The following is a 17,076-nucleotide window of genomic DNA, read 5'->3' as shown; positions in this document are numbered from 1 at the left end:
AACTTAAAACTGCTCTAAAAATTAAAGCATAGTAGAGCATTATTATGTTATTGATAGTTGTTTAAAAGCACCAAATGCTTCACAAAGGAGTAAAAAATGCAGTTAAACAGAAAATGCATTCTGTTGCATTTTCATGTACATGCTATGTCCATTGTGCTTAATTTTACATATACACCCATACGGTAATCATTATATAAATGCTACACTACTATGGAAAGCTTCTGTTCTCCCAACTAATCATTCACATATGACAAGACAGAGATTAGCTTCTCAAAAATTTCAAAATTCTAGTCCTACACTGTAAAATTCTGTCAACTGGTCATTTTAAAAAGAAATCATTTAATCTGAATCAATTCAACCAATCATTATTACATTACAACTCCATATCAGTGTGACACTTGGCACTGCAGATTGAAATACAAAAAGGAGAAGGCCAAGTTTCCTTTCAGGAGCCCCTCAGTGTCTTTGAGGAAAAGACTTTATTATTTATTTATTTTTGATTGTATTATGTTCATTACCATAGAGTAAAAGGCTTTAAAATCATCATTTCATATGGTGAGAAATACAATGGAAGCTTAAGTATTTAAATAGAAGTTAAAGTTTAGCTCTTGGGGAAATTTCAGGGTATGCATTTAACTTTGGGGAGAGGTTGAGTGGACTTCATTATAGGAAGGCTTTACAGAGGAGCAGCAATGTACAGAACTGAAGGATCTCAAATGTTCAACAGGCATAGAAAAGAAGGGCAGTACATTCCATAAAGTGGAACATCTGACAAGACTTGAACAGGCATTGGGTGTTACAGATGATGCAGATTGTATGTAGAAGAGAAAACAAGAGATTATGCTGAGTGAAATAAGTCAAGCAGAGAGAGTCAATTATCATATGGTTTCACTTATCTGTGGAGCATAACAAATAGCATGGAGGACAAGGGGCGTTAGAGAGGAGTAGGGAATCTGGGTAAATTGGAAGGGGAGGTGAACCATGAGAGACTATGGACTCTGAAAAACAGTCTGAGGGGTTTGAAGTGGTGGGGGGGTGGGAGGTTGGGGTACCAGGTGGTGGGTATTATAGAGGGCACAGCTTGCATGGAGCACTGGGTGTGGTGAAAAAATAATGAATACTGTTTTTCTGAAAATAAATAAATTGGAAAAAAAATTAAAAAATAGAAATACCATATGATCTAGTAATTCCAAAAAAAAAAAATAAGAAGAGAAAACAAGACCAGAAAAGCCAACTGGGCCAGAGTCACAAAGGGTATCTTATACGTAACAAGAATTACCAATATTGTAATCCCAATCAGGGTTCTAAACTCAGAAGCCCATAAGTGGCCAGGCAAATCAAATAAAAGAATGAAATGGCTAGCTCGAGGGGACTATAAGGAGTGGTGGGGATTGTGGAAAACTGAAGCACTCAGGCCGTGTCCAGGAAAGGCAGCCATATTTATTTAATTCTAAGTCATTACCATAAAAAAATATAGTCTCAATGTTGTTAGACCTTCCATTGTTTTAGATGAATTTGGAAATCCAGATATTTTCATATGAAAATTCCTTGACTTTAAACAATTGAATGTATAGACAGATGCATGTGGTTGTCTGCTTGTAATCTCACTGTTCCTACTAGGGAGTATGAAAAGATTTTTAACAATTTAAAGTAAGAAGGAATCCAACTATATGTGTCCTCTGAAAAAAAAATTATGTCATTTATTCTCAAGGGTGAATTGAAGGAATAAAGAAAAAGATGTAGACAATTCTATGGAAGTAAAAAAACAAGTGATTTCTTTTTGTTCTACCACCTGTCTTCACAGTAAGAGTAGCAAGATGCCAAGAGTAAGGCTTCCATGGGAATAAGAGAAACTTACTTTGTGAATATGAAAGATTTCCCAGACAAAGGGCTGTTGGATATCAGGTACAGTAGTCCCTCAGATTCTCAACAAAATTAATAGTAATTATCAATTATTAATTAATTATAGTGACTCAAACAAAAATGATGATAGTTTTGAGGACATTCTTGAGAATATATGTTAGTTTTCTGGGTCCCTTCTAAAGTTAAGGTATTACATGAAGGAAACAAGCTAGAATATTCCTTGAAAATGTGTCTTGAATTTTTTCCTTCCCCACAAATATTTTGTACATTTTAAGACATAATAATTTATAATTATTGGCAGCAAATTCTGAGTTCACAGAGTCACTGATTCTAATATTTTAGTTAAGGCAACTTTTTGGTAGGCATGTGTAAAATATCCAACAAAGAAAAGCATTATCAGAAGTCCCAAGATTGTTTCCTGAATGGATTCCAGGAAATCTAATTTGTTTTAGTGGCTAACGTACTTCCAAACACCTTTTGAACAAAGACTTTCTCTCTCTCTCTCTCTCTTTTGTTTTGTTTTAATAACTTCACTGCACTGCAGACTTCGGGTACACTGCAAGTGTTCATCACTAGGGATATCTCCCTAGACTCTCAGTATATTTGAAAGATGGGAATGTTAAACTTATAGTAAACCAAAGAGGCAAGGTTTATGCCTTGAAACTGCAACTGACCAGCAATAAGATTCAGCCTTCAGAAATAGTTACTTCATCTATTTAAGCTTTTGGAACTTCAGATCTATCATTTGTGACATCTTTTGAGAATTAAATAAGATGTTTTGGAAAGTGCCTAATACCAATTCTAGACGATTGCTTATCTTCCATTAATGTTAATTTTTTCAAATACATGTCTCCTTTTGGTCTATTTGCAAAGAAGGCTCCAGGAGAGCTGAAAAATAGAGACAAGTTACATCGTCACATCTGTAATTACTGTAATAAGCCCACATGCATTTAGGGGAAAAAAAAATTTAAAACAGATGCTCCATACTTTCATGGTGATTTAATTACAATTTGTTTTTTATCCACCTTCTAATTTTTTTCTTTATTATGCCATGCGTTCATATCTGTTCTCCACACTCTAATTAGAGTGGATTTTTCAAAAGGCAAATTTAACTTCCCAGTGCTTTTAGGATAAAGACAAAGCTTATAATTCAACTTCTACGGTTTGTATTAGTCTTGGTCCCCCCTGCTGACCTAGCTAGCACATGACCTCTCAATCTCCCCTATTGTCCCACCAGCTTCTGCTGCCACTCTTGCCTGTTCCCCATGCTCCCTTCCACTGCAGAGTCCAACATATAAGGGTTCTCTCTGACTTTCCCTTACCTCTTTGCCCAACTAAGTTTGCTTATATTTTTTCTTGAGCAGAAATGTTAGGAGTGGTGTAAGAGGGAACCCACAGGGCTCATAATCCTTGGGTAACCATGGGGATATACTGCATAGAAACCCATGATTTTTCCCCCAATTCTACTCTTCTCCTGTCTTTCCAGTTGTAAAATAAAGCACCACCATCCATTTCTTCTCATATGAAACCCTGGCCCAATCTCCCTCATTTTTCCTATCCAATTCATCCCCACGCCCATCAAGTCAACAAAAGGGGAGAAGATATGCCACCCCAACATATGCTACTTTGACACACTGATTATTCTGAATTAAAAGTACTTGAAAACAGTCAGAAGAAAAAGGACACATCCTACTTTGTCTCTCAGAAAGCAGGAGATAAATCTCCCATGCAAAATGTAAAAAGATGGAGATGTTGTCATTTCCAACAACATAGATGGATCTGGAGAGTGTAATTCTAAGTGAAATAAGCCAGTAAGAGAAAGACAAATACTCTATGATTTCACTCTTATGTGGAATTTAAGGAACAAAACAAATGAACAAAGGCAGGGGAAAAAAAAAAAAAGGAGACAAACCAAAAATCAGACACTTAACTGTAGTGAACAAACAAAAGATTACCAGAGGGGAGGTGGGGAGGGGATGGGTGAAACGGGTAAAGAGTTACCTTGAGCACAGAGTAATGTATAGAGTTATTGAATCACTATATTGTACACCTGAAGCTAATATAGCACTGTATGTTAATTATACTAGAATTAAAATTTAAAACTACAATACTTGTAAAACTGATGCCAGATTAATAAAATAAGCAAATATGTTGCTTATTTTTTAATTTGTGCTTTAATATTTATTTTTAATACTGTAGTAACCGTATTTCAATAAAATTGATTCTCTCTATTTTGTGTTTTATACTCTTAAAGGTTTTATTTCGGGTTTAAAGACATCACTGTGAAAAAGGATTGGCAGGCTTCAGCCAATGGTTAAAGGAGGTATGGCAGAGAAACAAGTATTCCTGATCTAGAAGGAAGAGTCTAGAACGTATTTGCCTTCACGTACCGCATAACATCTAGTACAAAACGGACTCTCCACAGAGTTCCTGCACACTCAGCAGAGTTCATACTCAGAAGTTAGTCAGTTCACTCCCATTTCAAGATTCCTTTCTTTCTTTTTACTCCAGACGGTTTAATTCTTTTGACCAACTGTTGATAGAGGTAAGTTTTTTTTGTTTCGTTTTAATTTTAGCTTTGGCTTCTAGTTACAGGAATTGGTGCATTATTTATTTCTTACATGGCATAGCGATATACTAGCAAGGTATCCATTAGAAGAACCGTCTACACTGTGTGAAATTAGACATGACTAGCAAAGCAATATAAACACAAAATACACACTAGACTGCTTCATGCATGATATGTAAAGCATTTTCAAACCACTAAGCAGAACAAAAGCAGGTATTCATGTAGTCAGCCCCTAAAAGCTTAAGATCCAGTTGAAGAGCTCCATACACTACAAAGTCAATTACCTCATCTAAAAACCATTATGCCATAACTCTGTAATGTGCCAATATGTGCCAATACCACATACTTAGGACCACACACACATACCTATGATGAGAACTTACATTTTATGTCATCTAGCAATCCTCAGACATTTTCAAGTTGAAAAAGAAACATTTTCTCTCAAATTTCCAGTCCCTTAAAAAAGGTTCTTGTTATAAAAATCTGTAAGTGTTCTACTTTAAGAAATGGCATGCTTGTTCATAATTGATTTCTTTAAATGATCTGTATTTCTCCAAAGCATGGAGTAACAGCTCATTTTAAAGTAATTAATTCTCTATTCTCCATATGGTGAGAGTGACTTTTCGTGACATGGAATTCCATCTCCAGAGCGCTTCGACACAGCAGTGGCCACAGTCAGTGCTATCAAATATCAGGAAAACAGTTCCCCAGTTACACTCCTTGCCCGTGTGCCTGCATGTGGTTAAATGCAGGATGTGAGCCTGTAAGTGGGAGAGATGATGTCACTGTGGAAAAATTCCATCAGGTTTACTTTTTCGCTCGGGGGCAACGTTCTGCTGATGCTTTGAAATTATGTAAATGAAAAATGTGTGAGTGTGTGTGTGTGTGTGTGTGTGTGAGTGTGTGTGTGTGTGTGTGTGTGTGTGTGTTCCTCCTTCTTCTAATCCAGAATTTAATTTTTTTCATGCTTTCAGGATTTCAGTTCAACATGTTTTATTTTTAGTCCTATGCTTCATATGCTTCTAACGCAACCATTATTTACACTACCCAACAACAGCTTACGGTTTTAACTTTGAAAGGAAAGAACTGCTGAGTAGTTTTGAAGCAAGGTCCTTGATCAGCAGACTCCCATATGTTTGTAGCCTCTGACGCTTGGTAAATGTCTAGGTTAGATGCTGCCACCTAGTCTTTCTCCTCTCCCCCTCACTCTGGAATGCGGGGATTCTTAGCAGAGTACTGAGTGTGGATTGAGATGCCCTCCTGCATTGCCTTGCTCATCAGAAGCGAGCTCTGATATGAAAAGATCAATAGAATGTGGGAAAATGGGGCGCCTGGGTGGCTTAGGGGGTTAAAGCCTCTGCTTTCAGCTCAGGTCATGGTCTCAGGGTCCTGGGATCAAGTCCCATATCAGGCTCTCTGTTCAGCAGGGATCCTGCTTCCTCTCTCTGCCTACTTGTGATCTGTCTCTGTCAAAGAAATAAATAAAATCTTACCAAAAATAAAAAATAATAATAATGTGGGAAAATGGCCTCCTTTCACTCATGTAAGAGGGTGGACAACTACTAGTCTGTAACAAACAGGCAAGGAGCCAAACATGATAATGGGTGATGATATTTTATTCTCTTGTAATTTGAGGAACATTCTATAACAATTCCGATTCTTTTCATTTGGTTCTGTATGCATAAACAGAAAACCATCTCAAACATGAGGGCTTTTCGCAAAGGTTAATTCTGTGCTTTGCACCTGGTTATAATCCATTTAGCTAGAATCTGTACACTTGTTCAAATAATTATAAGTATGCAAATCCCGAGCCCACCTTCTTAGACAGTGGCTATCTCGGCCACTCACCGAAAGAGTTATCTAAGACGGACTGTGGCAATTCTTCTATGATTTACTGAGGATGACCAAGTGAGAATAATTTAATTAAAATTTTGACTTTGTGATAATAAAAAAGGAAAAAGATGAAATAATAATGTATGGGTAGCAGGAATGGTCAAATTAATATACTGAAACCCACTTAAATCATTCCAACAGCCTCATAAATAAGCATAGTGGGCACTGAGATGTGTGCACAGCCATTGTATTTTATGAAGTAGGTATTATTATTTTTAATTGGTGTGCCTTTTGGTTTAGGAAGTAGATGACACACGCTCAAAATAAAAAATTTTAAACAACTATGTTTATAAAAACTTTTCCATATACTACTGTATAAGTTCTGTTCTAAATTCAACCACATGATAAAATATTGCCTCTCTTTTATTTAACCTGTGACTGTTTAGAATTAATTTTTTTCAGATCATTTTGTGACTTTCATCTCCACACCTATGTAATACCACATCCATCTTATTTCTCCCCAGTAGAGAGTAAATTCCTCAAGGAGACTGTGGTCCACCTTTGCATCCCTACCTTTCTTACCAACAAAACATATGCGTAAAAATATTCACAGTGAATAGCATCATCTCTTGTTCCTAATATATACTCATCAATCATCTTTCAAACTTTAAAATAACATATGTAAGAAAAGACTCAGTTGTCATAAACTATTTGTAGTTCATAATATTCTATATTAAAGGTTGTTGAAATGATGAACCTGCTATACCCCATGATCATTTTCTTCTCCTTTTTGAGTTATCCCTTAGTTAATAAAGTAACACATTTTTGGAAAGCCAGTAGCAGCATTTATTGCTCCTTGTTCCTACACACTGGAATCTCTGATTCCCTCCTGCAGTTTATAGAAACTGTATTTTTTCCTTGGTTGTTAAAGAGTGTTTTGGTAGATGGCTAATTAGGGGCTCTGAGAAGAAACAATGGTTCTTATATTCCCATTTCACTCACCAACTATTTTATTGGACAAAAGGGGCAGTTATTGAGGAAAAGATGCAAAGAAAACACCCTCCACAGTGATTTCATCTTTACAGCTCCTTCAGTAATTGAAAGACAGAACCCTTAATTATTGTAGTAAAACCTCGTTTCAAGTCAAGGTATCTCTTGAGAACTTATTCCATGAAAAGGCCTACAATTATCCTTTTTCTTAATTATCCATGATGAGCAAATTCATAGAACCACTAGTTATCACTCATCCAGTTTTTATTTTATTGGAACCATGGTAAACACTATAAACAGGTCGTGAAAAATAATCCTCAAATGGAATGAAACATTTGGATATTAATATGCTCATTTTTGTCACCATTTTTACCTTTAGATAACACTCTGAACTCAAGTAATAACATATCATGTGACTATATAATTACATTTGCAATTAACTAAATGACCAACCTCCAGAATTCTCTTACTAATTTAGACCTCCATGGTTTATTACTTTGCCAATCTCTTGTCAGCACTTCAAATGTCCTCAGATTCTTTTTCTTTCCCTGAACCACCCCAAAATTCCATTTTCCCTATTACCTAAAAGTCAGCTTTGTTCTTTACGTTTCGAATATCCAAGACTTTTGAGTTAAGAAAAACCAGCACTGAGGGAGAAATTTCAAACTTGGTGAGAATAAAAGTCTTCATGATTCCTAATCAAGAATTGCTAAAATTCACTAACAACAGCATTCTGGATCTGCAAGTAAATATCTACATTGGGCCATTCATTCATTCATCCAGAAACATATCTACTGAGCTCCCATACCCCTGATTTTATGATAGACTTATATACAAATAAAACACTAGCCATGTTCTCGAAGATCTTAGCTTCTAGTAAAGGGATAAAAGCAAGCAAACTAAGTATAACAAAATGGTTCAGGTGCTCGGATGGATGGAGAAATCATCAAGATGGAGGCCAGTACTACCTACAAGGTATAATCACTGAAAACTTCTCTACTCTTCCAAGATCCCTCACCTTTTCCTGAGAAAATGATCTCTCTTTCTCATTTTATTCAGTCTTAGAACATGTCAGTCAAGGTGAGGCCATGACCTGGCCAGAGAGTCGGCTGTTAATCACACTAATCAGATTCCCTCTTGCAAAAATCTGAAACTTGAGAGAAATGATAAATGGATTTAATAGCTTCATGTTAATGAGCTCCACACAGATAGGTGTTACTCAGTGCTTATATCTGGCCTCTGTAACAACTGGTAGGTTAGGTACTAGCATTAGCTACATGTTACAAATGAGGAAATTAAGGCACAGAGAAATTAAGTAATTTTCCCAAGCTAATTAAAAGTTCAGTCATTATTTAAACCCAGGAAGTGCAGTTGTTGAGTCCACACGATGAACCACTCTACTTTGCTAAGCTCTCTAAAGGTGTTCAAATGATTCATTCTGACAGTGGCACTCTGAAGGGACTCCCCAGGTATCTCTGTTTTATAACCTTGGGATTTGGTATAAATTCTTGGTCTTCCAAAGTTTTTTTTTTTTTTTATTTCTTTAGCATCAGAGAGTAAAGTTCAGGCATTGAGCATTAGAAAACTATGAGATATTTGGAATTGATGTTGAGGCTGATACTGGAACAAAACCAAAATGGGAAACTAACATTCTTTTTTTGGAGAATAAGCTGTTTTTGTGGGCTTTTAAGCTTACACTATTTTGGCATTGTTTTTATGAAAACGAATACAAGATTATGAATATAAAATTAGATAAGGAATTAAGCATAATAAATAAATAAATAAACGAAATAAATAAAATAAATGAAATAAATAAAAGATGAGAAACACTAGAACCATTAAAAGTGCACAAAAGGAACATAATATTTTAGTTAATTAACCACCTGACAGATCACTATTTTGCTTTTCTATATAGATTTTGGCTCTATACTTTCTGACTGCCTCTTCATAAAGAACAACTTAGAAATATTTTCATAGGGAGAATAGAAAGATAACCCAATCTTTCTTTTAGCATGATTAAGCCAAACAAATCTTTTTAATAGTTTAGGATATTCTCTTTCAGCCTTATAGCTCATCATTAATAAATACCATGAATTTTGAAATCTACAAAAATTCTGTTACCTTATTTAGAGAAATCGATCAAGTTTCTTTTACATGTGAGCTTTTGGATGCAGAAGAATGTTCCACAGAATCGTTGTGATATAAAGAATTCAAATAACTTGATTTGCATTTGGTGTTGGCTCCTGTCCTTTGCTTAATTCCTGTCCCCTGATCAGTTTCTGTTTCCAAATGAGAAGAGCTAAATTCTTATCTTGGGGGGAGGGGCAGGGATATGAAGAGGGGAGGAGAGGCTGGGACTCCCTCTCAGGAAATAGGGAAGGTACATAGTAGATTCCGCTACCCCTGGTCTTCTCCTGGACCAGACTAAGAAAGGAGTAGCAATTAACCTGGACATTCCTGGAACCATTGCTCTGTCCTTAAAATCTCAGCTAGCCATAGTCAGAGCTGATGATCTCCACGTGGTACCACAATATTGCAGCCTGGATCAGGGGATTTAGATCTATATAACAGCATAACTCCTAGCCAAGCCAGGAATTCCCGGCTGACTGGTTACACGTCTCTACACATGTTTAAAATCTTGAGCATCACTAAGTGTATTATGGCTGGGCTTTTCTCTATTTGTGTAATAGACTTTAAGGGTGTTGGTTTGAGGAGAGCAGGATGTAATTTTAGATTTGGCAGAATTAATGTACTTTAATTGTACTAACTAGAATTCAGTGTGTTAACACAGATAGCTACAGATGATCCTGTTAATAGTCTGCTAGATTTGTTAACACAAACGTAGATGCAAAGCTAGCACACACTAAATGCCACTTAAAGGCCAGAAACCACTTGGTAAAATATAGAGGAAGGAATTAAAACTTGGAAAAGAAATGTTGCATGCAATTGATAACGTGCACTTCACCTAAGCCTACTTTTTACAGGGTCCCTCAGCAGGGCCCAAAGAGGCTCTTTTTTTTTTTTTTTTTTAACTAAGATATGGAGAACAGGTTGGTTAGGAATGTTCCAGAATTTCCTAATGTGACTTTTCACTCCAGAAAAAGGATGCTGGTGACAGGAGTTTTCTCTTGTTAATGTGAATGAGGATTCTCAGGGTGGCAGGAATGCATGGTGACCCTTATCGTTCATAGGCAAGGTGGACATTGTTCCCAGAATCAAAGTAGGCTAATCAAATCTCTTATAATAATCAGCCCCACAGGAGATCCGACTATGGTTTATTAATAGCTATAAATTGAAAGGCAACGTCCTAAGTTCTTGATTTGTATACTATAAACAGCCACAGCAACAAAAGGAGCGGAAAATCTTTCTGATCACCCTGTTCTTAGACTACAGCCGATTTATAGACCCAGGGCTCATTGAATGAAAGGAGTATAGATCTCAAGCTTTTCCTATGAAGCTTCCTTCTAATCTTTAAAGGGAGCTAAATAGTTCGCTATGCATTAGGGAGAGGAAAGTGCCTTATGGAGATCGAGTGACAGATGGAGTTTTGACCTAAGCCTAAATTACACTACGACTATTGTGCCTTTGTACATATAGAAGTTATTTTTATATTTTTCCCTGAATAAGTAATTGACAAGGGTAATATCAGCAACTGTCATAACTTTTTTTTTTTTAACTGTCGTTAACTTTTATTCCTGAACATATGGGATAAAATATCACAACTCAGAAAATATCAGAGGTTCATGCTATCGTCAATGACCTCAACATTGCAAGAAAAGTGATTTCTATCACATCTCCATTCAGTTCAAGCCTATGTAGAAGATGGATAAGACGTGGGCAACAGCAGGGAAATTATAATGAAGTAACAGTTTCAGTCAGAGCTTCTGTTCCAGATGTGGTGTTTCCACTGAAGAATATGTATTAAAAAATATCCTAATTCTGCCTGTATGGCTCAGTAGGTGAAGCGCCTGACTCCTGATTGAGGCTTAAGTCATGATCTCAGGGTCCTGAGATCAAGCCCTATGCCAGGCTCCATGCTCAGCCTGTCGTATACTTGAAATGCTCTTCCTTCTTCTGCCCCTCCTTCCCCCTCCCCCTGCGTATGCACACTGCATGCTTTCTCTCTCTCTCAAAATACATACATCAGACCTTGGGAAAAAAAAAAAAAGGATAAAGGAAAATATCCTACCACTTAACATGCATCTATTGGTCTGAAAAATGCAGTTTTCTTAATCCTAATAAATAGAAAATTCCAGAAGTTGTTTGCATATACTTGACAAAAATAACCCAAGTGTGTTACTATCCTGTTCAGGCTCTGCGACATAACCTATAGGAACATGTCAACATCACACAACACACTTTTCTGTTAGATCATGGTATTTTGCTGACTTGATATTACAGAGCAGGAAAAGTGGGCACACCAGACAGCTTTATAACAGACATGCACTCCAGAGGGTAGAAGATACATCACTCAGGATGGAGGTTTTGCTAACTAAATGAGGTTTGTGGGCCCAGTAGTAGGAGCCCTGTGGGAGCACTGCCTTCATTGTAAAGGACACCATGCAATTGTTCCTAGCTTGCTATTGTCTGATGGAGGTTGAATCTCCATCTTGGGACATGAGGGACCGTGGAACTTGAAATGTTCATTACAAAATTAGAACCAGATGATCCAATTTGCCACATTTTCAGTTGTGCCTAGCAATACACTATCATCTATAGAGCTCTTCTCTCACATTTGGCACTAGTTCAATTAGGCCTTAAGATCCAGGTAAATTCCATAAGTCCATCATTCCCTCCCTATTATACTTACTTTTTCATCCTGCTGCTTTTGTGCTCCTTAGCACACACATAACAGCAACCCAGTCAAGCCCCATCTCAAGTCTCCTACAACTAGTTGATTATGGGTAGAGAGAAAAAGTCAAACTCCTTTTCATATCATTCTATATGATACATCAACACTTATTGCTATGTATTAAAACCCTAGTAGGCATAACTTTGTAAGATGGACAGAAGAGACACACTCCCCATGAGGAAAAAAAAAAAAAACTCAGCAAGATATTTCATTGTTTCTGACTAAAAGATGAAAGATTTTCCCAGTGGTCAAGAACTTAGAGAAATGGTGACAGGGGAATTAATTTTATACTGGGAAATACTTTACTTTTATATATTTAAAACTTGAAGATATCTGTATTTTTTAAATCCTGAAGGATTGGACGTTATTACTAACTTTCCTTTTTTTTTTCTTTTCCTCTCAGTCCCAGGCAGCAAAATAACCCATAAAAAATCATTTATTTCCACATCATTACACCTGTATTCTCTCCATTTATTATGACTCACTCTGTTGGCTTAGTCCTAACATTATATTTGCATTTAAAAACCATGGATTTCTTAAGGAATACACAATTATTTTAGTTGCATAGCCAGATACAGATGACTCTAATCACAGTTGAGATTTTCTTTTCAAGAAAAACCTTTTATCCCTTCTACCACACTCTCTTGTTCTGTCAGAGGTATCAGCAGTAAACACACATTTCTGGATTTCTCTGAAATCAATCTTGATAAGATGTTCTCTAAACAAAACGTGTTATTGATTTCTGAGGGGAAAAACTCTAATCTCTATGCTTTATTTAATTCCTGGATGGTAAAATATCCTGAGGTAGCATTATCTTGCAGCTCAGAGAACTAGATATTCTTGATGGGCAAATGTCCTATGGACATTCTATCTGACTAGGGTGTTCTTTCCCCAAACAAGGACTGGATTCTACATTTAGATGGTGAATGTTCAGTTCCTTCCTTAGAGCATAATGTAGCATTCTACTAGGTAACAGAACTTCTTTTTTGGCTTTTCCCTTCATGTGCTTCAAAAGTGATCTAACCACCCAGGGCTCTTTGAACTCAAAGGAAGCTCTGAACCCAGGGAAACTCTGATGTCTGGGGCAGGGACTCTCAAGATAAATGAGACAAACAGAAAGGAATGTTAGGAGAAAAATAGAGTTGAACCCTTTGAATGTCGTGCACCACGTTGATGCCCCCATCCTTGAGAGTATCTTGTACACAAATCAGCAAGTCATGACTGGTAGAAAAAGAAGAGAGTAAATATACAGTAACAAGGGGTTCATAGAGTGGAATTCTGTCTGGACCAGGAAGTGAAAGGTCATACATCAATGTAACGATTATTCTGTCTTGACTGGAGATGCCAACATTGAGTCAGGTGACTAAGGGTCAAAAAGCATAAAATCTAACCTTGGATTTATCACTTATTTTGGTTTTCCCATCCCAATAGGATATCGGAAATATTAGTTTGGGTTAGCTTTTTGCCTGTTAAGGTCCTGAGCTCCAGGAATATTAACATTTGTAGTTAGAGTGGATTGATCACTAGGCTCAAAAGCACATACCTAACTATTGCCTAATTCCTTGAAAATTCTGCATTGTTTCCATGTAAAGTGAAAAAATACAAAGGTTAGGATTAACTACTAATAGCTAAAAACATAGAGAGTCTATTTCTATTATCTGTTGAAACCTAGAAAAAAAAATCACAGGATATCATCTATTTTCATTCACAGCATTTTATCAAGCCATAATAGGATATGACTCATGGATTTATAACGAAAATATTAAATACGTAAACTAACGTCTTTATTAAATACACTTGCAAATACTAGGAGTGTTCAAGTCACTCTTAACATGGACATACTTCACACATACCAGGCATAACTTCCTTGCTCAAATGTGTTTACACAGCTGTAAATTCTCCAAATTAAAGATCAATCAGGAAGAGTAAAAATATTACTGTGAGAACAAGTGGGTGAAATTTAAGTGCTAGGAGAAAATTACAAAGGGCTTCCTGTGATATGACTTCTTTAGGTAAGATCAAGTTTGTGGTTGATTTTCTTTTTTTTTAAGATTTGATTTATTTATTTGACAGAGGAATAGAGAGCGCAAGTAGGCAGAGCGGCACATAGAGGGAGAGGGAGAAGCAGACTCTCCGCCCAGCAGGGAGCCCGGTGTGGGACTCGATCCCAGGACCCAGGGATCATGACCCAAGCCGAAGGCAGCCACCAAACCAACTGAGCCACCCAGGCACCCCATAGTTGATTTTCTTTATTTTATTTTATTTTATTTTATTTATTTAACAGACAGAGATCACAAGTAGGCATACAGACAGGCAGAGAGAGAGAAAGAGAAGCAGGCTCCCTGCTGAGCAGAGAGCCCAACGTGGGGCTCGATCCCAGGACCCCGAGATCATGACCTGAACTGAAGGCAGAAGCTTAAACCACTGAGCCACCCAGGTGCCCCCATAGTTGATTTTCTTAATAGTAATTCTGTTTTAACATCTCCCTAACTATAACAGTTTCTCTAATTCATCGAAGGTATTGACCAAGTTATCTGTCTCTACCACTATTGTTCCTAGATTTTAAAATGCCCAGCTGGACAATAATTACCTATATGTGCGCACACACACACACACACACACAATACTGTAGCCTACAGGTTATTTATACCTGTTTGAAATTTGAAAGCCTCTTTTTTTTCTATTGGAAATGTTCAATGTACACCTAACTATCTGGGTTTTAGCAAATTTATTCTTGTTTAAAAGTTCAATTTAATAACAGCAAAATGTGCAATTTCGTATAACGTCTATTCCTGCTTTAGACGAAAGATGGATTGAAGACAAAATTACATTGGACTTATGAAAATTTTTGTGTCAAACCTGAATGGATTGACAAAACTATATTTATGACCCATAATAGCTGTGAAGTATTAGCCATTTGGCTTCTCATCTATTGAAAAATTTCTCATAAAATGTAAAAAAGAAAAACTAGCCTTCTTTGAATTTTTTTCATATAGTAAGACACATGCTATTTTGAGTTAAGCTGCATATTGTTGGAAGTAAGTTGTGAAATATATAATTCTGCCAAGGACACAGGAGGTAATTCAGTCAAGAGTAATTGTGTCAACTTTTAACTCAGATTAAATTTGAATTTTTGAGCACTGAAAGTGAGGTCATAAAGAGTATTTTTAAATCTACACTTGTTCAATTACCACAGTTGAGTTTTTATACTAAAATATTTATCATAATCAGAATAAATTTAAACTTTATATTTAATTAAACAAATGGCTTAGGGTCAAGGAAGTATTTTGAGTTTAATAAAACTTTGCTGCATTTTTACTCACTTTGAAAGGAAAGCTTAATTTGTTTCTTTTTATGTTTTATAGTTTTATTATAAAAATGATATAATTTGAAATGAATGTTTCAAAGGAAAAACAGCTATCAAAATCTTGATCTATAACTATTCTCAATATTACATATTATCATATGGAGAATTAGGCAAAGTTTCAACCTTTTTGTATATATCATGTTAACTTTGAACATTCGCAAAGTACTTAACTTTTTCTTCTAGTTTCTTCTAGCAAATCAAAAATTCTCATCAGGAGCTCTTAAATCTTTCACATTAGGAAGGGAAATAATATGTATCTAGAGTCTTTTTCATGCAATGCTTTCTAGAAAGTATATATACATAATCATTACTCCTACTTTATGGGCACGGAAATTAAGGATAGATGTGTCTAATTAGTAAATAACACAACTGGAACCCAAGCAAAATGTGCTCAAGACACTTAAGCCTTTGAATTACAGGCTAATGCTTTGGGGGTTGGCTTGCTCTTGACGGTTTTAGGATTACAATTCTATTTGGGGATCTCAGCTTCTGTGTGTTGGGGGGGGTGTTTGTTTGCTTGTTTTTAGAATTTGATTTATTTATGTGACAGAGAGGGAGTGAACACAAACAGGGGGAGGAGCAAGCAGAGGAAGAGGGAGGAGCAGACTTCCTGCTGAGCAGAGAGCCTGACATGGTGCTCTATCCCAGGACCCAGGGATTATGACCTGAGACAAAGGCAGATGCTTAACTGACTGAGCCACCCTGGTGCCCCTCAGCCTCTGTTTTATCAAGCAAAATCTTGCAAAACAAAACCAGAAAACCTTACACTAGCCTTTGTAGAGTTGTTTATTCTCTGTTACTAAGCAGGATTTAAGACCTTAACTGAGGCAATGGTCTCTATTTTTTTTTTAAGATTTGATTTATTTATTTGACAGACAGAGATCACAAGTAGGCAGAGAGGCAGGCAGAGAGAGAGAGAGGAGGAAGCAGGCTTCCCGCTAAGCAGAGAGCTTGATGTGGGTCTCGATCCCAGGACCCTGGGACCATGACCTGAGCCGAAGGCAAAGGCTTTAACCCACTGAGCCCACCCAGGCACCCCAATGGTCACTGTTCTTAACAATAAGCAAATCAAATGGAAGTTTTAGGACCAATGCAAATTAACATAATGCTCTCCAAAGAATCTGGGCCCAGCAATTTTATCCCTTTACGAATCATTTCACAGTGAACCTTCTATATAAATTGTCCTCCTCTTTGGTGTTATTTTCTCCTTGGTAAGTTGAAGTAGAGGCCAGTTTCTTTCTTTCTACTTTTTTTCCTAGATTTTTAAAATTTATTTATTTGCCAGAGAGGGAGAGAGAACACAAGCAGTGGGAGCAGCAGGTTTTCACTCCTTTTTTTAACTCATTAACTCAGTTCATTGATTTCAATTTTCTTGTTCGTTTCATTTAAAGCTGTTTTCAACATTATTTTAACCTGATTTTTTTCTTACCTTTCTCCTTCTCTATCAAAAATTAGGAAAAGTGTCAACTATCTCTTTCCTTCAAAAAGCGTCAAGCACCATACTGTCATTATGTGCTTATAATAATCATGAAAGAATATAAGGGACTATTTGCGTGGCTCAGTCTGTTAAGGGTCCACACTTGATTCAGACTCAGGTCATAA

General features: G+C 36.6%; 1 protein-coding gene across 2 annotated transcripts in view; it reads right to left on the bottom strand.

The window, feature by feature from the left end:
- GAS2 (growth arrest specific 2) overlaps nucleotides 1-17,076 on the bottom strand; it is a 117,282-nt gene that overhangs the window by 87,360 nt on the left and 12,846 nt on the right. The window lies entirely within an intron of this gene.

This window comes from Neovison vison, chromosome 7 (assembly GCF_020171115.1).
Source record: "Neovison vison isolate M4711 chromosome 7, ASM_NN_V1, whole genome shotgun sequence".
Lineage (NCBI taxonomy): Eukaryota > Metazoa > Chordata > Mammalia > Carnivora > Mustelidae > Neogale > Neogale vison.
This window is presented reverse-complemented; position numbering and strand designations above follow the sequence as displayed.